The 24,415-nt window shown below is 45.6% G+C and overlaps 1 long non-coding RNA gene across 1 annotated transcript in view; it reads right to left on the bottom strand.

Moving 5' to 3' along the window:
• LOC144753451 (uncharacterized) overlaps positions 1–16,696 on the bottom strand; it is a 28,483-nt gene extending 11,787 nt beyond the window's left edge. The window contains exons 1-2 of the long non-coding RNA XR_013594364.1: positions 16,642–16,696; positions 14,755–14,891 (exon numbers count right to left, since the gene is read on the bottom strand). This is a non-coding gene — a long non-coding RNA (uncharacterized LOC144753451). The remainder of the gene's footprint in view (positions 1–14,754; positions 14,892–16,641) is intronic.
• Positions 16,697–24,415: the final 7,719 nt, after the last annotated feature.

Raw genomic sequence — 24,415 nt, forward strand, 5'->3', positions numbered from 1 at the left:
GGTGTATCACTACATATCATGAGTGAGTATATGTACGAGTGACTATATAGAACTGTTGATCAATGAGTGGATGTGTATATAGATGGTGGAATTATTGAATTGGTTGTTGTAACTGGTATGGGTATCTCCATTTTTTTGAAAATGTTAGTTTTTATTTTTGAATATGTGTTTCAAGGGTTACATTACAGTGAAAAGAGGTCTGTCACTCTGTCACAAGGATGGTGTCATCAGTGATGTCATGACTGATGTCACTGACCATGTCATGAGTGATGTAATATGTGACGTCATCAGCAGTGCATTGCACGCGCAAGTTATAGTGAGTCCAACTAACTATAACGTGGGAATTTCAATGGTTTTATGCGAGTACAATTTCCAGCTAACTATAACTGGTGTCAAACCTATGGTTTTTTCAGTGAATTTCATAGGTTTTGTAAATGCTATTTTCTAACTATAACATGTGTAAAACCTATGGTTTTTTCAGTGAATTTCATAGGTTTTTTTAAATGCTACTTCCTAACTATAACGTGTTTAAAACCTATGGTTTTTTCAGTGAATATATATATATATATATATATAAAATTTCTATGGCAAAATGAAACCCCTCATTTTGTTCCTTTTCAAATTAAATGTATTAAGTGTTACCACTTTATTCCAATCAAGATGACTTCAGGTGTGCCATACTTTTGTCATAAGTAAGACTGTTAGCGTTCTAGTTGTTCTTTAGAACACTCTGGGACATTCTGTCATTGGGCTATAGTTGGGCTACATCTGGCTGATATTTGGGCTACATTTGTTTTCTTTTTTGTCTCTGGTGGCCATCTTTGGGCTACATTGGGCTACATTTGGTCTCTAACATATATATAGCCCAATGTAGCCCAATATATATTTTTTCAAAGTTAATTTTCTTAGCAACTACTGAACAGATTTACACCATTCAATGAAAAGCGTAATCTGCGAGCCGGACTCTACCTTTCTACCAAATTTCTTATAAATCCATTCAGCCGTTCGAGCTGTAGCCGTGTCTAAACGTCCTATGGAAAATAACATGGGGAAACACGTTTTATGACCCCCTTTTATCTCAGCCCCCACTTGACGAATCCCCCCCAAACTTTCAGGGAAGGAGCGGAGCGGAGCAGGCCATCTTCTTTGAGAAATTCGCAAAGATTCGTCCACCGGCGCCAAAGTTATTCTCAATAGAATGTTGCAGATTTCCTATGGAAATTAGGTCCTAACTACTGTCATTGGGCTATAGTTGGGCTACATCTGGCTGATATTTGGGCTACATTTGGGCTCTTTTGTCTCTGGTGGCCATCTTGGGAGACTGCATATCAGAATTGTTTTAATGAAATATAAGAGGATTTGAGAAGTCACTCAAAATGTGCCCTAAATTTTCTTTCTTCAGCACTAATCATAATTTCTATGGCAAAATGAACCCCCTGATTTTGTTCCTTTGCAAATTAAATGTTTTAAGTGTTAACACTTTATTCCAATCAAGATGACTTCAGGTGTGCCATACTTTTATCATAAGTAAGACTGTTAGCGCTCTAGTTGTTCTTTAGAACACTCTGGGACATTCTGTCATTGGGCTATAGTTGGGCTACATCTGGCTGATATTTGGGCTACATTTGTTTTTTTTGTCTCTGGTGGCCATCTTTGGGCGACATTGGGCTACATTGGGCTACAATGGGCTACATTGGGCTACATTTGGGCTCTAACATATATATAGCCCAATGTAGCCCAATATATATTTTTTTAAAGATAATTTTCTCAGCAACTACTGAACAGATTTACACCATTCAAAAAAAAGCGTAATCTGCGAGCCGGACTCTATCTTTCTACCAAATTTCTTATAAATCCATTCAGCCGTTCGAGCTGTAGCCGTGTCTAAACGTCCTATGGAAAATAACATGGGGAAAACACGTTTTGGGAACCCCCTTTTATCTCAGCCCCCACTTGACGAATCCCCCCCAATCTTTCAGGGAAGGAGCAGAGCGGAGCAGGCCATCTTCTTTGAGAAATTCGCAAAGATTCATCCACCGGCGCCAAAGTTATTCTCAATAGAATGTTGCGGATTTCCTATGGAAACTAGGTCCTAACTACTGTCATTGGGCTATTGTTGGGCTACATCTGGCTGATATTTGGGCTACATTTGGGCTCTTTTGTCTCTAGTGGCCATCTTGGGAGACTGCATATCAGAATTTTTTTAATGAAATATAAGAGGATTTGAGAAGTCACTCAAAATGTGCCCTCATTTTTCTTTCTTCAGCACTAATCATAATTTCTATGGCAAAATGAACCCCCTCATTTTGTTCCTTTGCAAATTAAATGTATTAAGTGTTAACACTTTATTCCAATCAAGATGACTTCAGGTGGGCCATACTTTTGTCATAAGTAAGACTGTTAGCGCTCTAGTTGTTCTTTAGAATACTCTGGGACATTCTGTCATTGGGCTATAGTTGGGCTACATCTGGCTGATATTTGGGCTACATTTGTTTTTTTTTTGTCTCTGGTGGCCATCTTTGGGCTACATTGGGCTACATTGGGCTACATTTGGGCTCTAACATATATATATAGCTCAATGTAGCCCAATATATATTTTTTCAAAGTTAATTTTCTCAGCAACTACTGAACAGATTTACACCATTCAAAGAAAAGCGTAATCTGCGAGCCGGACTCTACCTTTCTACCAAATTTCTTATAAATCCATTCAGCCGTTCGAGCTGTAGCCGTGTCTAAACGTCCTATGGAAAATAACATGGGGAAAACACGTTTTGGGACCCCCCTTTTATCTCAGCCCCCACTTGACGAATCCCCCCCAAACTTTCAGGGAAGGAGCGAAGCGGAGCAGGCCATCTTCTTTGAGAAATTCGCAAAGATACGTCCACCGTCGCCAAAGTTATTCTCAATGGAATGTTGCGGATTTCCTATGGAAACTAGGTCCTAACTATAACTACCTACTGGCGACCGCCAGTAGGTAATATATATATATATATATATATATATATATATATATATATATATATATATATATATCCATCAGAAACTCCATCCTTACCCCGGAGGAAAGGACGCACTCTCGAATAGGATGTTAATTCAGCTTTTATTTCTTGCAGAAACAATGAATATTATACGGTCCTAACGCGTTTCGGTCATCACGACCTTGATCACGGGCACTTCAATCTTTGTGACCTCTTTAATGAAATATGTAAAGTTCTAATCAATTATGGCCCCTCGTGCCTCCCAAATGGTGCCATTTTCAAACATTCTTGTCTTTGTCGTTCATAATTCCAATAATTCTTTAGTCATTCATTGCCCAATAAAACATTCAAACCAATATTTGTCCTTGAATTGTTATTCACAAAGACAGTAAGCCTGTCGTTCCATTTGGCCTTACCATCAGATGCCAATCAGACCCTCTTGTCGTCACAATCCACGGTGGAATCCGACATAACAATCTGAAGTGCAGCACTCCTTTTAATGAGTTAGTGCAGTCCAAGGTGGCAGGGCAATGCTGCTAATATCCATCAGAAACCCCATCCTTGCCCCCAGGGGAAAGGACACAGTCTCGAACAGGCTGTCAACTGAGCTTTTATTTCTTGCAGAAATACTGAAGACTATGTGGTCCCAATGCATTACGATCATCACAACCTTGATAACGTGCACTTTATGGAAATCCTTCTTCAAACTGTACGACCTCTTTGATGAAATATGCAAATTTGTAATCAATCATGGCCCCCTCATTGGGCCTCCCAAATGGTGAATTTTTCAAGCATTCTGATCTTTGTGGTTCATAATTACAATAATTCTATGGTCATTCATTGCTAAATGAGGGGTGTCCCTGCCTGGTAATAAGGGGGTGTCAGTCTGGTATCACCAAGAAGAAAAAATATATTTCAATACAAACCCCCTAGGGCATTATGGGGGGTTCCCTGCAGGAGCAGTGAATAATAAATCAGCAGCTCCCGCTGCTTATTTATTATTCTTATTTCATGGGTGCCCAGCTGGGGTACTCACTACTTGCCATATGTTGGGGCCTGCACGGGGAGCTTCAAGGCCATACGGCCCATTCCACTCTCTCCAGCCAGCACCATTCGTAGGTGCTGACAGGAGGTGGACACTTTCTGATATTGGGGTGTGCCCCTGTGCCCACCCGGGGCATGCCGAATGTAGTCAATGTTGGGGCCATGAGGTCTCCAGGACCTAAAAATGTCTTGAAGAATGGGACCTCATGCCCCCTTGCCAATAAAAATATGAGCACCGAGCCCCTGGGCCCTGGCTCATCACTGGGGCTCATATAAAAAACTGGTGGGAGCCCACGTTTAATTTTTTATCACCACTGCAGATCTGTGAATCTCTGAAGATATGTGACACCATAAAAAAAAATCTGCTCCAGGGAAGGTGACTCTGGGACCCACCCTACCAGCCCGTGAGGCAGGATATCCATACCCTGCCCCTCATATGTTTTGCATAACCTTTTTGTAGGAAAGGTGACTGACTCCCTGAGTTCTAATATGGCTGCTGCCACATCTTGGATGATGTGGCGACCGCCAATTAGATCATTGCTTTTGATCTGTTAGATGAGTAGATCTTCTGTGGTGTAAATAACACAACTATTTTGAACCTAAATATCTCAAGAACTACTGAGTGAATTTACATCAATCAATCAATCAATCAATCAATCATGGCATTTGTATAGCGCACTACTCACCCGGAGGGTCTCAAGGCGCTAGGGGAGGGGGGTCCGCTACTGCTCGAACATCCAGGTCTTGAGTTGCTTCCTGAAGGTGAGGTGGTCCTGGGTCAGGCGGAGGTGAGTCGGGAGGGAGTTCCAAGTCTTGGCGGCGAGGTAGGAGAAGGACCGTTCTCCTGTGGTGGCTCTTCGGATGCGGGGGACGGCGGCGAGGGCGTGGCTGGTCGATCGAAGCTGGCGTTTGGGAGCGTAGAAGTTGAGGTGGCTGTTGAGGTATCCTGGGCCTTGGTTGTGTAGGGCTTTGTGTGCGTGGGTGAGGAGACGGAAGGTGATTCTCTTGTTGACCGGGAGCCAGTGCAGGTCTCTCAGGTGTCCGGAGATGTGGCTGCGACGGGGGATGTCCAGGATGAGTCGTGCTGAGGCGTTCTAGATCCGCTGGAGTCTTTTCTGGAGTTTGGCTGTGGTTCCGGCGTAGAGGGAGTTGCCGTAGTCCAGACGGCTGGTGACGATGGCCTGGGTGACCGTCTTCCTGGTTTCGGTGGGGATCCACCGGAAGATCTTACGTAGCATGCGCAGGATGTTGAAGCACGACGAGGAGACGGTGTTGACTTGTCTGGTCATGGAGAGGGAGGAGTCCAGGATAAAGCCCAGGTTGCGTGCGTGGTCTGTTGGTTTGGGTGCGCTGCCTAGGGCGGGGGGCTACCAGGAGTCGTCCCAGGCGGAGGGTGAGGATCCCAGGATGAGGACTTCCGTCTTGTCCGAGTTCAGTTTCAGGCGGCTGTTCTTCATCCATTCGGCTACCTCTTTCATCCCTTCGTGAAGGTTGGCTCTGGCGGTGGTGGGGTCGTTGGTGAGGGAGAGGATCAGCTGGGTGTCATCGGCGTAGGAGATGATGTTGAGGTTGTGCTGGCGTGCGATGTTGGCGAGGGGGCTCATGTAGACGTTGAAGAGGGTCGGACTGAGCGAGGAGCCTTGAGGGATGCCGCAGATGACTTCGGTGGCTTCTGATCTGAACGGGGGGAGGCGGACTCTCTGTGTCCTTCCGGCGAGGAAGGAGGTGATCCACTCCAGTGCCTTCTCCTGGATTCCGACGTTGCTGAGGCGCTGCACTAGTGTGCGGTGGCAGACAGTGTCGAAGGCCGCGGAGAGGTCCAGGAGGATGAGGGCCGCCGTTTCTCCGTTGTCGAGCAGGGCTCGGATGTCATCAGTGGCTGCGATCAGGGCGGTCTCGGTGCTGTGGTTGGCCCGGAAGCCGGACTGCGAGAGGTCGAGGGATCCGTTCGTCTCGAGGAAGGTGGCCAGCTGCTTGTTGATGGTCTTCTCGATGACTTTTGCAGGGAACGGGAGCAGCGAGATGGGGCGGTAGTTCTTGAGGTCGGTGGGGTCGGCTGAAGGCTTCTTTAGTAGAGCGCTGAGTTCGGCGTGCTTCCAGCTCTCCGGGAAGGTGGCGGTGTCGAAGGAGGTGTTGATGATGTCCCGCAGGTGGGGTGCGATGACAGCGTCGGCCTTGTTGAAGACGTGGTGGGGGCAAGGGTCGGTCGGGGATCCGGAGTGGATGGAGTTCATCGTGCGGGCGGTGTCTTCGGTGCTGATCGGGGTCCAGGCGCGGAGGGTGGTGGTGGGGGGCGGTGGTTCGGTCGTGGCGTGCGTCGGTTGAGTGCTGAAGCTGTTGTGTATGTCCGCGACCTTGTTGTGGAAGTGGGTGGAGAGGGAGTTGCAGTGGTCTTGCAAAGGGGTGATGTCGTTGTTTCCGGCGTTGGGGTTGGAGAGCTCTTTAACGATGTTGAAGAGTTCCTTGCTGTTGTGTGCGTTGTTGTCCAGTCGTTCCTTGAATGCAGTTTTCTTGGTGGCGTGGATCAGTTGTTGGTGTTTTCGGGTGGCGAGCTTGAGTGCAATCATGTTGTCTGGTGTTGGGTCTCTGCACCAGGCTCTCTCGAGGGCTCGGCAATTCTTTTTGGAGCTCTTGAGTTCGTCGGTGAACCATGGGGCTCTCTTGCTGCAGGGTTTGCTAGGCGGGGTCCTCAGGGGGGGGAGGTCATCTGCGCAGTCGCTGATCCACTTCGTGAGGTTGGTGGCCACTTGGCTGGGGTTCGTTGCGCGGGTGGGTGGGTTCTTGCTCAGGGAGGTCGCGAGTTGGTCGGTTGTGATCTTGTTCCAGCTTCTGCGTGCAGCCTGTTGCTGGTGGTGGTGGGTCGTGGTCCTTCTGAAGCTGAAGTGGACGCAGCTGTGGTCCGTCCAGTGGAGTCCGGTGGCGTGGCTGAAGGCGATGTCCTTGCTGGATGAGAAGACTGGGTCGAGTGTGTGTCCGGCGTAGTGGGTGGGGGTGGTCACCAGCTGCTTGAGTCCGAGGTTTGCAAGGTTGTCCAGCAGGGTGGTGGTGTTGCGGTCGTTGTTGTTCTCCAGGTGGAAGTTGAGGTCCCCGAGGAGGATGTAGTCAGCGGAGGGGAGGGCGTGCGGGCTGATGAAGTAGGCGATGTCTTCGCTGAATTGTGTGCGTGGTCCCGGGGGTCTGTAGATGAGGGTGCCTCTGAGGGTGGTCTTGGGGTTGATGTGGACCTGGAAGTGCAGGTGCTCAGCGGGTGCGAGGGTGTCGCCGGTGTTAGTCGTGACGCGGATGGTGTTCTTGTGGATGATGGCGATGCCTCCTCCAGTCTGGTTGATGCGGTCCCTCCGGATGATCTTGTAGCCGTCTGGGATGGCAAAGGCGATGTCGGGCGCTGAGGAGGCGTTCATCCAGGTTTCGGTGAGGAAGGCGACGTCTGGGGCTGTGGTGTCGAGCAGGTTCCAGAGCTCGACGGCGTGTCTGTGGACTGAGCGGGTGATGAGCAGGATGCACTTCAGGTGGTTGCTGCTGTTGTGCGTCTTGGTCTTAGTTGGTGCTGGAGTAGTGCAGGTCCGGGTGCAGGTGAACTTGCAGGAGTGGCAGCAGAAGGGTCCGTGAGTGCGTCTCGGGGTGGCTCGGAAGCATCCTGGGATTCGGCCGGCGTTGAATGCGTAGAGTTCGGTGGCGTCGTAGGTCCGGCGGGTGGGCTGGTCTCTGCGGGAGCCAGGGGTCCTGGCACGGGGCGCGGTCCAGGCGCGGACGGGCGCAGACGGGCTTACCTTTGGCACACCTTAGGCGCGCTTGGGGCGCGCCCGCTGCGCGTTGACCACTCTGCCATATGTGGAGATTGGGGGGGGGGGCGGAGCGAGGGAGGGGCAGCTGGGAGGCGGGAGCGGGGCGGCGAATGGGAAGGGCTGCCGAGGGGAGGGGCGGGGCCGCAGGGGGCAGCGGTGGGGAGCGGGGAGGCGGCGGGAAGCGTGGCAGGGGCCGGGGGCGACAAGTCACAGGGGTACAATAATACAATACGGGGGAAACAGAAAATAAACAGGGAGCAGAAACTACACAGGGGGTAAAAAAGCAATCGGAGTTACAGAGGAACAAAGTACATCAACACGGGGAGTGTACAATGACAAGGAGCAGAGAACACACGGGGGGAAGAAAAACAATTGGATACGTAAATACAGACGCGGCGCAGGCGGGGCAAGAGCGCCAACAGCGGTGTCACAGGGTCACGAGCGCCAACAGCGGTGTCACAGGGTCACAGGACCCAGCTGTGAGCGGCGGCGGCACTAGGCGGGAACGGGGGGCAGCCTGGGCTCACTCACGAGGAGTGTGCGTGGTGCGTGGGGGTGACCAGCCCAGAGGGACATCAAATCACAAAAAGCACGCCTTCTAGACCAAGATCTAGCTATCTCCCAAATTTGGAGTAATTCCATTCAGCTGTTTTTGCTGTAGCTCTGTCCAATTTTACCATGGAAAAAATGCATCTGTAAAACGCATTTTGGAACTTTCCATTTTTTCTCAGCCACCTGCTTGACAGATCTCTCCGAAAGTTTCCAGGAAGGAGCTGAAGTGGATGAAATGTTTTTTGAACGTTTTTTGAAGATTCATCCAACTGCGCCAATGTTAATAAGAAACCAAAAAATCAATTTCCGATGGAAACATGGTCCTACCTATAACCACCTTTATATAATTTTTATGGAATGAAGTTTATAGGTGGCAGAACATTTTTTGTTTAGTTAAAATAACGTTAGATATATTCCATTGTAGATGTAGAGATTTTTATATGTTTGTTACTGTAAATTGTAATTATGAATCTCTATTTTTTTATTTTTTTTTATTCAGATTGGCATTTTCATTTAGCTTTATTGATATTTCGAAATAAATATTAATAGAGTATGCAGGTTTATGTGTTATGGAAGTAAATTTCTAATATTATTTAATGTATTTTTTTTTAAGAAGGATTCTTTTATTGAGTCTAGATACTATTAGCCTGGAATGTTAGTAAAGAGTCTTACTTTGAATGCTAAGAGTTCATTGTTGTTAAATTGTTTTGGAGAGTTTTGGTATGAGTTCGGTTAGGGATTATTTTATTCTTACTCCTGGTAGCTTTGTTTTTTTAAAGTATTTCTAGGAATTTGGGGAGTGTAGGTTGACTTCTTTTAAGTGTTCTTTGGAAGGAATTGTGCTACTTTTCCACTATGTGATATGTCTTTGTTTCTTGAAGTAGGGTACTGTTATAGACATTTCAACATGGAGAGTGATTTTTAGATTGGCGTGCCTGGCCTGATCTGTGAAGGCAAACAATCCAAAACTTTGCAAAATAATTCATTAGTGGAACTAGATTTGATTCATGTTCATAATAGAGGCATTCAATTCAATTCAATTAAATTTTATTTAAGATCACGGAACTCCAAAGAGGTCCTCATAAATCACATACACAACCATGTACAAACAAAAAGGAGAGTCTTTTGTTATACAGATAAATTGACTCGATAAAAATAGTCCTCCCCAACAAAAATCGAAGAGTTCTAAACCATACCCGAAGAGCAGATAAAAGTTTCAAGTGACCTCATATTAGCATCATAAAGTGACCATCGGATCATCAGTACATGGGTTTGAAAGATATCAAAGAAATTCATTTACATAAAATACCATCCAACAATAACTAATAAATAAGGTCATCCCTGTTTTAAAAAATGTTAGCACCTACATCCTAATTTATTAAGACACCTTAAGATAATTTAAGAAAACACTTAAAAAAGTTAAAACATTCTATAACAGAACATTTCATTTGGAGGATCATAAAGCGATTTTAATAATGCAGAAACGGAGAGGATAGATAACTGTAAATATATTGGTCTCAACCATTTCCGTTGGCAAACTAACAAAACTGGACAAATAAATAGTGTGTGGTTTACATCCTGTGGACCATTATTACATAAGTTACAGGATGGGGAAGAACCGTACCCTTTTGCAAGAAGAGGATTTAAGGGTAACATGCCCTGCCCCAGTAGGTACCAAAAACGTCACACTTCATGTGGCAAGTTCCATGTAATGTAAGCCTGTGCTTTATTTATCAGACAGGAGTCAATGGCTGGATGATTACCCTCCATTAGGGAGCAGGCTTCCCTATCTCATGAGAAACGTGGAGACCATGTGGCCTGCTTCAAAAAAGCTTTTAACTGGTATGTTGATGAGTTAAAGATTGAAGCCTGGTCTAATTGCAACAAGTCTATTGCAATCATAGTGTTTCTATATTTTGATGTCTTTTCTTTTAAACCTTCAGAGATTTCTTTTCTCAGCCAAGACCGAAGTGTGCCATCTTCACTCTTTACTAAACCCATCACAAAATGGACTACCCCCGCAAAGGCTCTGTGCCCAAGTACTTCTCAATCCAAACTCTAACTTAAGGAGAGGTGTGGAACATGCTGAATTCACTGAAGTTATATTTCTAAGAATTCGGTCTTCCACTGTGTTTAAAAAAATCCCATATTCCTACATCAATCAATTCTGTGCCGTACCACAGAGAGGCAGGAGTCTTTGCACAGGAGCCTTCCAATAAAGGTGCAAAATGTCTTCTCCTGGTATGCCTATAGAGAGAGGGAAAACTTTTCGCCTGAATATCAGCTTTAGATATATTATGTCCTATATGGGCTTCATTGCTTAGGTTACCACACACTATTTTCCCCAGGAATATACCACCTAAGGACCACACAAACCTTCATATTTCAACTTCTTCCTCCCATCCATACACATAATGTTACTGTTGGATACCTTAATCTTTAAATTATGAGCCTCAGAACATTTTGGGAGGGCCTGTTGGTGACTATTTAAACCCTTAGGAGTTAATTCGAAAAGTATGATGTTGTCTGCATAAAGTAGTGGTTAGTATCAAAAGGAGGGAATACTAGAAGGTCTTATGTAAGGTCCAGCGCACTCGCCCTAAATGCAGTCAAACAAAAACGGGGACGCAGTTCCTACGTGAAATAATATTCACCCACTGAGGCTAAGACGGGGATGTCTGGCCTGGTAGATAAAAACGTGAGAAAACAGGGGTCAGAAAAGAAAATGTTTTAAAAAATAGAGGAGGAGGGGAATCGCTCCTCTCGGAACTAGGGCTCTCACACACCCAGCAAGCTAGGTGTCATGCTTCATCATTTGAGCCTGCTCCTTGTTGGGCCGGCACTGCAATGCCCAACGGGCACCCTTAAAGGGGCTCTTTGCCGGAGATCTTCTGTTCCTTGCCGTAAGGGTGCAGTGCGGGTGAGGGGCCTAGTCAGATGTAAATGAGTGTAGTGTGATGTAAAATAGGTTAAGGATTCCTATGGAAGACTTTATTCTGTTGGGTACCTTACCTAGATAAAATATAATGGGAGGGGTAGTAAGTTCTGTGAACTATGTGGTAGAATTAACTTTCGACTCCCAGATGGTCGACATGTTTCTCGCCTTGCAAATGTCCGGATTGGGACGGTGGCGATTCTTCAGGACCGTGAAAAAAACAATAAATAAGTGCAAAGTTCTATCTACATAAAAGGGTGGTAGGTGTACTAAGCTACCTGCCACTTGTCATTCACCTGGAGGGGATCCTCCTAGGGAAGGGAGACCACCTATAACAGTGTTGAGTCTGGCCTCATCCGGCGCAGCGGTAGTAAGGACACCCAAGCAGTGGTGTCGCTGTTCCAAATGTAAACCAGCCTCACGACCTACCCCTGCCGCTGCTCCACGGGAAGGTCTGCATAAAGTAGACAGACAATTGATTTTCCCCTGATTACTAGAGGAATGCCCTCACTTTGTGCTAAATAGTCTGGAAGGTCAGAGATAGATATAGGGAGAAGAGCAAGGGGGCAAGTAAGCATCCTTGTCTTTAGTCATTTGCAATAGGGATAGCTTGCGATAGTCCTCTATCCTCTCCCAGTAAAACTTTAAACCTGGTATCAGTAGTAGAACAAAAACTAGTTCCAGAAGTGTGCCCGGCAAACCCAAGATTAAATGCTTACTCCACAGCAAGGGATGATCAAAGGCTGTGGAGAAGTCGATAAAAACAATATACACCTTTCCCCCTCTGACTTTAACATACTTTTCGTTTAATACCTGGAGGGCGGTGATATTATAAATAGTTCTGTGCTTCTTCCTAAACCCTGTTTGTTCCATGGGTATGATTTTATTAACTTCTGCCCAATCGCTAATTTGGGTAAGGAGGCATTTGGTGAGGATTTTACCCACTGCATTAAGAAATGCAGTCTGACGATAATTTTGTAGGCGATCACAGTCTCCTTTCTTAAATAATTGGACTATGATACTCCCTTTGCAGGAAGGGGGAACCATTTTTATTTCATAACAATCTTCAAAGACCTGGCAAAGGATTCTACAGCAAAGGGAACCATTTTGTTTTATAACAGTAATTAGTATTTCATCAGGTTCCATCGCTGCCTAAGGAGGCATACCTTTGACTGCCAGTTCTATTTCTTTTTCAGAAGGCGGTCCATATGGGGCAAAGTCCGCCTTTGGCATAACATGCTTTGTGGACCCCCCATTTGCGGCATAAAACCCTTGAATAAAACCAACCCATATAGATTCTTCAATGGCAATTGGAAAAGATCAAGCTATAGCTCCACAGCTCCAGCATCTTTCTAGGGTATAGTTTAAATACTGCTCCCTAACCAAATCATGTATTTCCTGATTTAATTGGAGAAGGGATAGACGGACCTCATTAAAACTTTTACTTTGATTTGCTGGTTTTGCCTGTTCCCCAACTTGCTGCATGAGAATATTGAAACTTTCTATTTCTTTTCCTAACCAATCTGGCAGCCTAACCAGGGTAGCTTCTAAGAGACCATTGAGACTTGAGACAGCCCTCTTATCCAAACTGCTTCTACCAGTTTTCTTGTCAAAACTAACTGATTCGCCATCTAAAACCCAAGGGCCAGTGGGAGATGAAATTAAATTTAAAGAAAGAGTTAATAACTTGTTATCACTGAAAGAGGAGTCCGAGACTTTTAATTCAACCAACAGAAAAAAGAGTCACCACATAGTCCAATATGGAATCCCTCCTGGGTTTTTGTGTGTGAAGGCTGTGGGCGAATCGGATGGAAGTCTTCCATTTACTATAACACCGTCAACCTTTTTCATTTTGGCTGCCAACAGTTTCCCTCTCTTGTTAGTGCTTATTTGTGGGGGAAGAGGGCTTTTGGAATCCGCATGGCTTCCTCTTTTTCCTTTTCCTGTAGCGGTTCCAGCGTAAAGTTAGCTATCTCACAATTTATATCATCTACCTGAATTATGTGTGGTGGGAATTCTTTTTCACATGTTTTTTAATGAGGGAGAAGACCAAATTTAACAGAGCATCATACAAGGCTTCTGGTGGAATATTCACATTTATCAGCATTACTGGAAGGGGGTTCTCAGATTTCCTTGAGAATTAAATAGAGTTTCTACCATAAATAGACTGCTAGGATTTTTATAACTATCACAACTCCACTGAATCTTATTAGATAGGAGGCAGCCCACCCCACTCTGTGCGTGACCGTTCCTGGAAGGAATTGCTTTGCAATCTAGAGTGAAGCAGTCATTGAAACCTAAATTATCCTTACACCAAGACTCCTGAACAAATACCACATCAGCCTCGAGACAGCTTAATAGTATAACTTGTCCTTACTATTTTTTACTCCTGCTACATTCCAGGATATCATTTTAAGTTCATTGCTAGTAGGATGGACGTTTTAGGTGATTACTTTGGGAGACACTTGACAGTGCACTGGGAAGCAAATTCCATTTGGCGATCTCATAATTTCCATTTCCTTGGGGGAGGGGTGTGGAGGTCTCTAATTAACACTTGTCTGCCATGTTTATCTATACAAGTTTGTATTTCCTTTGCACCCATCTCTGGCCCCCCACTGATACATAAAGGTTGGGATATTGAGAACCTATTACCCGGAACACTGTCTTGCGCCTCCTCTACAAATGGAACAGCATGAATCCCCCTACTTTAAAAGCCTTCAGAACATCTTAGGATCAAATTTGCTGTGCTTTTAGAATTGAAAATTACCCTCGATTTGAAATCAACTTCAGAAGTTTAAAGAAAGACTACGTTTATATCACTACCCTGGATAAGCTTCAAATTCTCAAACTCCGGGAAGCATTTTTAAGCAGTGAGGCCCTATTTAATGTTAGGTCTACATTAAACAGTGGGATAAAATCCAATCTATTGGTATCCACATTACGCCAGGCAGGATCAATACATACTAACTCTGCAGAACCACTCCTTTTGCCATCATTAACGAGGGTGAACGTCAAAGTATTTGATGGAGAAGGACTATAAATGATGGGCGCCCTTTGATCTACCATTGTAGTTATTACGAGCCCCTACACCAAAGCATTAGCAAAACCAGTTACGGAATTGGGGAGGTTGGAGGAAGGCAAAACGGAGAAGGAGGGCATCCTATTTGTCGCAATTGGTTCCACTATAGATATATTGACCAGTGAATTTATGTTGGCACAAACTAACTCATTACCTTGAAGAGACACTTGGATAGATTGAGTAAGAGCCTCCGTAGTAAATCTAACCTCTATATCTTCTCCAAAATGAAGTCTCCTTTGCCTTTTTTTAGAGAATTTTTGCAAGGGTTTTTTTCATTTTCCCTTTTGGCTTTTCCCTCCTCTCTTTCTCCTTGAGTCATGGGGCCCCTAGAGCACCCCCTTTTCCATTATTTAACTGGATTTTAAAAATAGGAAACATTACCTGGTCTGCCCTTCTTGACCGATTCTCCCAATTCTTCATCTTTAGGGTGGTATCTATTATGGGTTGTGTAGCTTCAGATGTGGATTCAGGAAGTACAACTTCGGAAAGATGTCCATGAAGACTCTCTGGCTCAACAGCTTTTTTAACCAATTATTCACATTTTAAAATATTGGCCTGGGTATTAGAAACAGTCTGACAGCTCACATGCACATCAACACAATCTTTCTCAAGAACCCCTTCTATTTCTACTTGTTCTATTTTGTCACTGGAATCTATTTCCTTATCCCGTTTACTTCTTAATAGCACCTTTAGTATTCGTGTCACTGTTTCCAGAACACAATCAGAGCCTCTCACAAATTTCTCAAGCAGCTTTAGGATAGAAGATAGCAAACGTTCTAGACATACCAATGAATCTGATACCATTGCCTCTTTCTTTGGAGGTTGTCTGGGTTTGGTATCACTCACAGCTATATCAGGGGTTAGAGAAATTTGAGAAATCAAAGAAGAGTTATTAGAGAGGGTAATGGAAAAACATTTCTACCCCACCGGTGCTATCATAGCTGGCGTGTGTACCGTCTCTATAATCTTGCTAATATTACAAGAGACATATCTACTACTGAGCTCCAAATCCAAGTCAGGTAGGGTGAAGTCCTCATTTGGGATGCTCTCTACCAATAACGGATGGAGAGGTTCTTCAGGGTTTATATGTGGATCTTCGTATGACACCTCTCACACTAGCGGCGGTGGGTCTGAAGACATCAATTGTCGGGTAGAACTATTTAGTCCCCCAGAGCACCATACTGGAACCTTCTGGACTCCCAGTAATCCCCCTCATATCGGTTCCCACCTTACCCACAATGCCCACATCAACATTCGTAACAACATTTATATCAGCAATTATAACCACATTGGTCTCCCATTTGAATTAGATGATACATTAGTTTCTGCTTGAGAATGCTCTGCCTTCTCCCTCTCTCATTGCGTGAATATTTATTTTTCCCTTTAGCACTGTTACAGGAGCGTCTTTGTTCTAGAGAGGGTTTGATTTAGTCTTTGCGCAAGCTCTGCCCAGGGGCAGGCGACCATATCTTAATTTTCTTGCTGTCATTTTGCTTGGATCAGGATCAGAGACAGCAACATAAAGCACCAATCACAAATTTGCAGTATAGCCTAGAACAAATCCCTTTAATATCCAGTAGAGAGGTTGTGAAGAACTGTGGCTCACTTGCCTAATAAGTAGAGCTTTCGATGGCTGTGGTCATATCAGGAAAGGGAGCCAATATAACGCAAACAAATGCCAGCCGGCTTTGACACAGTGTTGAAAGCTTCAACGGAGGAGTAGAAAACAAGCATTTACAATGCAATGGTCTCGGCATTATTAAAGGTAGAGCTATTGGCATTGCTCATGACTTTTTTTTTATCATACATAAATGGCATTGTCATTTACATTGCCAATAGCTTAATCGTTAAATAAATGGCATTGTCATTTACAAAGCACAGCTCTCACAGCCCACACAGCTCTCACAGCCCACACAGGTCTCACAGCCCACACAGCTCTCACAACCCACACAGCTCTCACAGCCCACACAGCTCACACAGCCCACACAGGTCTCACAGCCCACACAGCTCTCACAGCCCACACAGCTCTCACAGCCCACACAGCTCTCACAGCCCACACAGCTCAGCAACTGTGAATGAGGCAGAGATCTCCAATTCAATGCGTGAAAAGCCACCTAACAGATCAGATTACATAGAAACCCAGGACACTGCAAATTCCTCCCTGACTAAAGTGGGTCAGAGCCATCACAAACACACCCACACAAGTAAAATCTGAACTCAAAGGCATTACAACCTAAAAAACAGTGACTGTGTTCTGCAAACACTCACCCTGTGATTTGGGGTTTCCCAGCACCTTAAGGACCTCTGCATTTGTGGCATTCTGGCCCAAGGCCCGCATGACGGCACCACACTGGCTGTACTGGATCCGGCCATCGTCACTGAGGTCAAAGAGGAGGAAAGCGTCCTTGTACTCTGCAGAGGAAAGCAAGCGAAAAGTCAACACGCCTCATGAGACCGCAGTTACAATGCGAGAACGAAAGGAGTATAGGGAGTGGATCTTTAGGCGCAGAAATAAACTAGGCAGCAAAGCACTGAAAGAAAATATGGAAAACATTAGGAGAAATGTTGTATCAAGTGTCATCTCACTAAGATATTTAAGTGATTGTCCATCATGATGAGTCCCTCACCAAATCTAGTCTTCTGCGGCAAACAGACAGCCCAAGACTGTGAATCAAATAGGTTGCTGTGAAGGACTCGTATGCAGCCAACAGTTAGGAACCTTACCTGAACATGGGTTTTTCAAACCTCAATCTGGCCCACCCAGTGTTCTCTGTCCTAGAGTTAAATCACTTAAATCAAAGGCAAGTGTCTATCCTTAATAGTTAAGTGGTGGGGGTGGAGGCATGCATGCCAGTTTCACTCTTCCGAGTCGTGAGTAGTTAAGAGGAAGTGTCCCCAAATATTACAGAATTTGCACACAGCTCTCACAGCCCACACAGCTCTCACAGCCCACACAACTCTCACATCCCACACAGCTCTTACAGCTCTCACAGCCCACACATTTCACAGCCCACACAGCTCACACAGCCCACACAGTCCACACAGCTCTCACAGCCCACACAGCTCTCACAGCCCACACAGCTCTCACAGCCCACACAGCTCTCACAGCCCACACAGCTCTCACAGCCCACACAGCCCACACAGCTCTCACAGCCCACACAGCTCTCAACGTACAACAGTCGTAAATGTAAAGAAACAGGCATAGAACCCAATTGCTGTATTTCACGCCTCAGAAGCAACACAGGTTCCAAGAACTCATGCTCAGTTTTCGGGAGATTTAAGAAAGCGTGGAACGCTCACTACAAAAGCAACCAGGCCCATTGTCGAGCGCACCATCCACACAGCTGTCAACTGACCCTATGTCATGAGTGACACTGAGCAAGTCCTCATATTCCAAACAACAGAACTAAGCATGCCGGGGCTTGCAGGCTCATACTTACAACGGTAAGATTTAAAGTACCAGCATGCTCAGTGGTGTTAGTAAAAAGTCTGGGCTCTCTGAAAATCACCCTCGTGACAGGGAATGTGAGAGCTACGCATTCAGAGCCCAGACTTCCTATGTGAAAGAACTGCCTTTTCTATATTACTTTGCCTGGTCTCCTTATGAGAACCGCCTGATCGCCATATCATATATGCCGGCAAGGAAGCGCTATGCACAGGGTCTAGTCCGCTTATAGCCATGGTCTGGTAACCCTAAACGCAAGGTCAGAGACACAGGGCTGCAGCACTGAAAGCCGCCTCAAGTCTCTTCCACTCGCATCCCCCGCCCCCTCCCAAAGTGGTGATCGCGGATCGATAAAGGAAATGCTCACAAACCTTCAAAGTCGGAGATGATGCCCTCCAAGTGAGCTTTGACGGCCGGATCGGACATCTTTCTCACCCTCTCTCGGTCCCAAGACAGAAACAAGGTTGCTGGCAGTCACCCACATGGCCTGCAGGACTGGGGGAAGCACTCACCACAGCGGGGAAGGAGATGAACCGCGCATGAAGCAGATCGGGGAGCCGTCCATGAAGTACCGGCTGGGAGACTTGACGGGTGTAGAGATGGCAGTCAGGAAGTAGCCGTGGGGGGATTTGACGGGCGACGAGGATCCGCTGAAAATTATAACCGCTCCGAATGGAAGTTAAAAACAAGTCGAAAAGCTCCAGACAACAGCGGACATCGGAGGTCAAGGCACGGCGCGTTTTGTAAGTTCAAACAGACTCTGGAATAAAACAGTCCTGGACAAGCTGTTTACTGCTCGCGGGCGTATATGGTTAGCATGCTATGCAAGCATAACGGAAGCGACTCGGGTACAATACGTAAAACTGCCGACCTCCATACGCACTTTTAACAATATTACAGCCAGCTGTCGGAATGGCAAATATTTATTCTGGGAAACCACAAATAATACGCGGCGATTGCAGAAAAGGACTGAGACACAAGGAGCTATTCAGTGACGTGTGGCATACACGCTATGCCTTATTTCCAGGGCTCAAATCCTAAACAAGTGAGTGCGAGGTTAAATACATCACGAGCATGCAGCACGAAGGTCAAAAGCGCCACAGCTTTACCCAAAGATTACAACAAAAACAAGGGCAACCAGCTAGTAAACAGGAGCATTAAGGGATAGTTACCTCATGTCCTCACGCTGTTCTCCAGGCAAAATGGCGGCCGCAAAGCTCCGCAAATTTCGGATTTGGGGGGCGTGGCTTAGAAGTGGAAAGAACAGCACGAACATGCCCCCGAACCCGAAAGAGATGGAGCTTCTTTCGAGGGACGCCTCTCTTCTCCAATGGCTGGCCTCCGTTTAGGAAGCCAGCCAATGGAGGAGAGACAGAGCAGAGAGGCGGGTTAAACTGCCCTACTGAAGATCATAAAATCTCCGACTTCCGGCTAAGCCAGCCTTCGGTCCGAGACCTAAAAAAGGCGAGGGAGTGGATATGTAGACCGTTGGGTGGGGTGGAGACGGGAAGAGAGAGAGTGAGGGCAGAGATCGGCATGGAAGCAGAGCGATCCTTGCCAATGCGCAAGCTGCACCGGCCTAACTCGGGCCCCCTCTGTGCAATCGGAAGGAACTGCGGCCCTATAGCCTTGCCAGTCTGACCCACCGCTCACCTGTCTCAGTGTACGGTTCTTCACCGGCCCTCAGTTTTGCCGTCACGCGTTTAGGCCGGACTGCCTCACAAGACGCAGTTGCTCCCTCCTTCATTCTCTCAGTCCGTGTCTGCGTCTCTCTCTGTGTCCCTCTGCGCCTCCCTCTGTGTCTCGCTCTCTGTGTCTCAGAGAGGACTATGAGGGCCCGCTTGGTGTTGGTGATTGTGATGCTCCTCTGTTTCTCCTCTATTCCTCCCGCACCTCCTGTCCCTCCTATTCCCCTTGGGAGGTGGCCACTACAGCTCGTGCTGAAGTGTACAGCGTGCCCAGACTTGTGAATGAGCACTGACAGCGCTGCCACGCTGCTGCACTACTTCTCCCTGCTCTGCCTCTGCCGATGCCACTCACCGCTTCTGCCCCCTGGGACCACACCAGGTGTCCGGAAGGATGCCGGAGTCACGAATTTGGAACCGGGAGCCGCGGTTTCGGGTCCGTAGTGCTGCAGTAACACTCTGACGTCTGACACTCTGAGGCCTCTCTCTGAATGAGAGGCATTCATTTGGTACATTATAGTATACAATAAATTTTGTTACAAGGGGGTATGCTAATTCTAGGTTAGTTGCGTATTCTATACCTGGGGTGGGTTTTTCTAAGAGCCTACATATGCCATGGTTGAACTAATGCAAAAGAAACAGTTGATGGTTGTTTCCGGTCCAGGGAGGACCTGGCTTGGCAGTTCGGGCTGGACTGTTCCCACAAGGAACAGGGTCAAGACTGATTTGCATATGGCTGGGCCCAAACTAGGGTGGCGTGGTGAGCATCAGAATGATGGATTTAACCCAGATGCTTGGGACTGTGGGTGAATGTTTGCATTTTCCAGCATTCTGTCCATCAATTGTTTCTTTTGCATATGGTTGAAGTAATAGTAATACTGAATTGTAGTGACTGAGTAGATTCCCATGTTTTCGGCGAGAACAGATCCTTTATATGAAGCACCCTACACCACCAACACTCTGTATCTGCTCATCTCAAATGTCTATTTTTAAGGACAGGATTGGCATAGAGCCACCCACGCTGAGCTAGAAAGTGACAAACCCATTTGCCATTTTTACCGCAAAGTCTTTAAGTCTAGGATTAGCTAGTGCCAGTCACGCCGAGCTGAAAAAGACAAAATCCTTTTATCACTCTAGACACAGTATTATAGCTTTGGATTGGTAAAATAACGTCCAAGCTGAATTGGAGGAGTAAAAGCAACACCTGACACATGTGTCTGGCTCTTATTAGAGCTTGTCATAGCTTTGTCCAGACACAAGGGATAACCCAGTCTAAATAAAGAGAATACCTTTTCAGACTTAGAGTGGCGCATAAATTATGCACAAAAGAAAGCAGGGAACTCTGGGTAGTTCCCAAGTTTTAGGTGGAGAGCTGCTTCTTTATATGGAGCACCCTACAACAACAGAGACACCCTGAATTTGTTCACCTCAAATGTCTGTTTTTCTAGGAGAGTTTTTAAGCATAGGATTAGCAGAGGGCTGACCACCCGAGCAAGAATGTGACAAAACCTTTTTCCATTCATGCACAGTAGGATGTGTGCATGAAATATATTAAAGCCAGATGCATTTATTAAGGGGATGTGTATGGGGTAGAGAGAACAGAAGAGGTGGCACTGCAAGCAAAACCTGGGAATGGTGGGCCTTTTTCATTAATCTCCATGCAAACTTTGCTACATCATTAGTTGGTGAGTGTCCAAGGGTATGCTGAAAGGTGCTTAAGCAGCAGGTGTCCATACAACTTTATTCTACAGTCAGCACTGACTGCTAAATGCTGGAAGCTATGCAGGAGAAATTCAATTCCATATCCCTGCGTTTCTCACTGGCAGATGAAAGACACTGGCCTCTGCAGTGTGGATGGGTCCAAGTGGCAAGAAACACTGTGAAGCAGTCCCTATGAATTTGAGTGAAAGGGTGCGACTAGATTTAAGGCTTTGACTACAGTATCTCAATACCCATTGAAAAAGTAGAGGAGTACATAACTTAGAACCTGATTTAGATCTCGGCAGACGGGTTACTCCATCACAACGCTGATAGATATCGGTCCACCGAAATACAAATCCCATAGGGTATAATGTTATGTTATCTTTATTTTGTTGTGTTATCTTTATTTCTATAGCGCTCGACTCACCCTGAGGCATCTCGGCGCTGCCTCGAAATAGTAACCTGAGGATTGGAAGGACCAGAGCGAATCAAAGGAGACACTTAGAACATAAATGCTTTCAACTGTTTCCTAAAGATACAGTAGCTGGAAATTTTGCGCAGGGCCACAGGGAGCTTATTCCAGTATCTTGGTGCAAGATATGAGAATGCTCTGCCCCCTGTACGAGTCAGGCGAATTCGGGGTACCTGGAGAAGGCCTAATGTGCTGGATCTGAGGTAATGGGATATTTATTAAAGTGGACGGGATATCAATTACAGTTATGACGGAGTAACCTGTCCACTGAGAACTAATTCAGGCCCTTAGTCCCATTTCTAAGTGTGGTTGCATGTTAGAAAAGAGTACTGCAATCTTGCTCCCCTACAGGGTCACTTTCTGTGTTTTACAAATGTCTTTGATGACATGGTGCCAAATTCTGCTGAGACCAATGGTAGGGGTTGATACATTTCTAATTGGGCTTTCTAAGTCTTTGGTGTGACACAGCAATGCATTGTGTTAGTAAAATACAAAAATGAAATAAATATTAGTAGGAATCCCAGAACTTAGCATCTGGTTTATTAGATCACAATTGTCCTTGTGTGGAGTCAATCAGGAACATAGTGAACTTGCAGGGGAATTGCAATCGTCTTTTTTTTAGGGAATGCACAGTCCCATTAACTTCCATTCAAACAACTTAGGCTCTTTTTTTAAACATAACCACTTACACACCGGTAATATTTGCACTCCAGTCATGAGAATTATTATTCATTTTAATTAATCAAAGTTTCAAAAATAATTGTTTAGTTAAATTAAGAGTATCAAAAGAATTCCTCTCAGAAAAAAAGAGAGGTTGGGGATGAGAGTAATCAATAGCAATTGATTTGTTAGAAATTTTGGGAATTAAGTAAACCATAAAAAGCAAAGCCTCTGAGCTGGAAGTGAGTGAAACACAGCCTGCCTGGACCATACTCTGGTGCTTTGTCATTGTGGAGCTGAATATTGTCTAATGATCTGAGCGAAGGACAGAGCCTGATGTCCTGGTGTAGCTCCACTGACCTGCCAGTGGCTATTGGAAGCCCACATACACCTGAAGGAGCTTATGGACACAGAGCAACAATAAACCCTCTTAACTGCCCAGGTCGCAAACCAGAAAAGTGGTCACCGAATATGAGATGTTTTTTCGCATGCCATTACTTTGCATGCTATTACTGCGCGTTACTACTAACTACTAACCGTTACTACACAAGTTTTTTCTTCGCATACCATTACATCGAAAGTGTTAATCTATGCGAAGTAAAAACTTGCCTAGTAATAATAATGGTATGTGGAATAACATGTCATATTTAAAAAAAAATGTTTAAAACACAACACTATAGAAAATACACTACCCTACACATCTAAAACACTAAAACACTACCAAAACACTAAAACACTACCCTACCCTACACTACTGAAACATCACTACACTACCCTAAACCCTAAATCACTACCCCCTGCACTAACATACACATTCCCCTACTCCGCTCCCTACACTTATTCACTACCCACTACAACACCCCAAAACTACACTAAACACTAAAACAGTAAACTACACTACACTAACACTACAACACTACCCTAAACCCTAAAACACTACCCCCAGCACGACCCTGCCACTAGCCCCAGTTCTGTCCCTACTCCTAAACACTACCTTGCCCAACCCCAGACACTACTCTACACTACACTACCACACGTACACAACCCACAACTCTACACTACACTAACACAAGTACACAACCCTGAAAGACCCTACACAGCCCCTGCACGACCCTACACAGCCCCTACACGACCCTACACAGCCCCACTTACCTCTTTCCACAGGTGGTCCCAATCTTCTCCCCCTTCCGTCTTCCTCCGTCGTGGGCAGGCAGGATATAAAACTGACAGGGGCGGGCTGGAGGGCAGGCACAGAGAGTGGCACTCGGAAAAGCAGCAGGAGACCCTTCAGATCCAAAACTTGAGCAAATGGCCGCCGTGACGACCTCCAAGAGTGGCGCCTGCCCCCTACGCATGCGGTGTTACTACGCATGCGATGTAACAGCACGCGTACTTAAGGCAATGCATTGTTACATCGCATGCGTAGTAACGCTTGAGAAGTAACGGCATGCGTACAAACAGCTGCGCACTAATGGCTGTTCACCGTGGTCACCTCCCGCCAACAAATCAGAGGTTGGCTGCCCAAGATCCATCTAGAAAGTAAAGGTGAGCAGAGTGATGCTTCTGCCTAGTGACCACTCTCACTCTTTGAGCCAACATTTGCTTTCCTTGTTTAAGCTTGTTTGACCCTCCCCCGCCAATGTCCTGGTACTTGTTAGTCTACATCTGACATGCTGTAAGCAAATGCTCATCATGCTCAACTTTTTTTAACAATTGACTGAAAGTTTAAACTTCTGCAGATTTACAATTGACTAACAGAAAAGATCTTGCAACTGGCTTGCTAATAAAAAAGAGCTGCTGTTGCCCAATGAAGATCTCTTGATACTGTGAAATTGTACCCAACAGAGCTCCATTGCCATTGGACACTAGAGTCAAATGTAATTTTTGACTAATAAACAAGAATATCTGTTTCCAGAAATTATAAAGCAGAGGGCAAGTAAAACCTATATGAATCCAGTCTCTCTTTTCGTCTCTGACTCTAAAGTATTCTGGTGAGTCTAATAAATGGATTTTGTTGAGGAATAGAGGGGTAAGATTCAACATCCATCAACTGAAGAAAGACATTCTCTTGTAGTTAGT

Source organism: Lissotriton helveticus, chromosome 5_1 (genome assembly GCF_964261635.1).
Source record: "Lissotriton helveticus chromosome 5_1, aLisHel1.1, whole genome shotgun sequence".
In the NCBI taxonomy this organism is placed as follows: domain Eukaryota; kingdom Metazoa; phylum Chordata; class Amphibia; order Caudata; family Salamandridae; genus Lissotriton; species Lissotriton helveticus.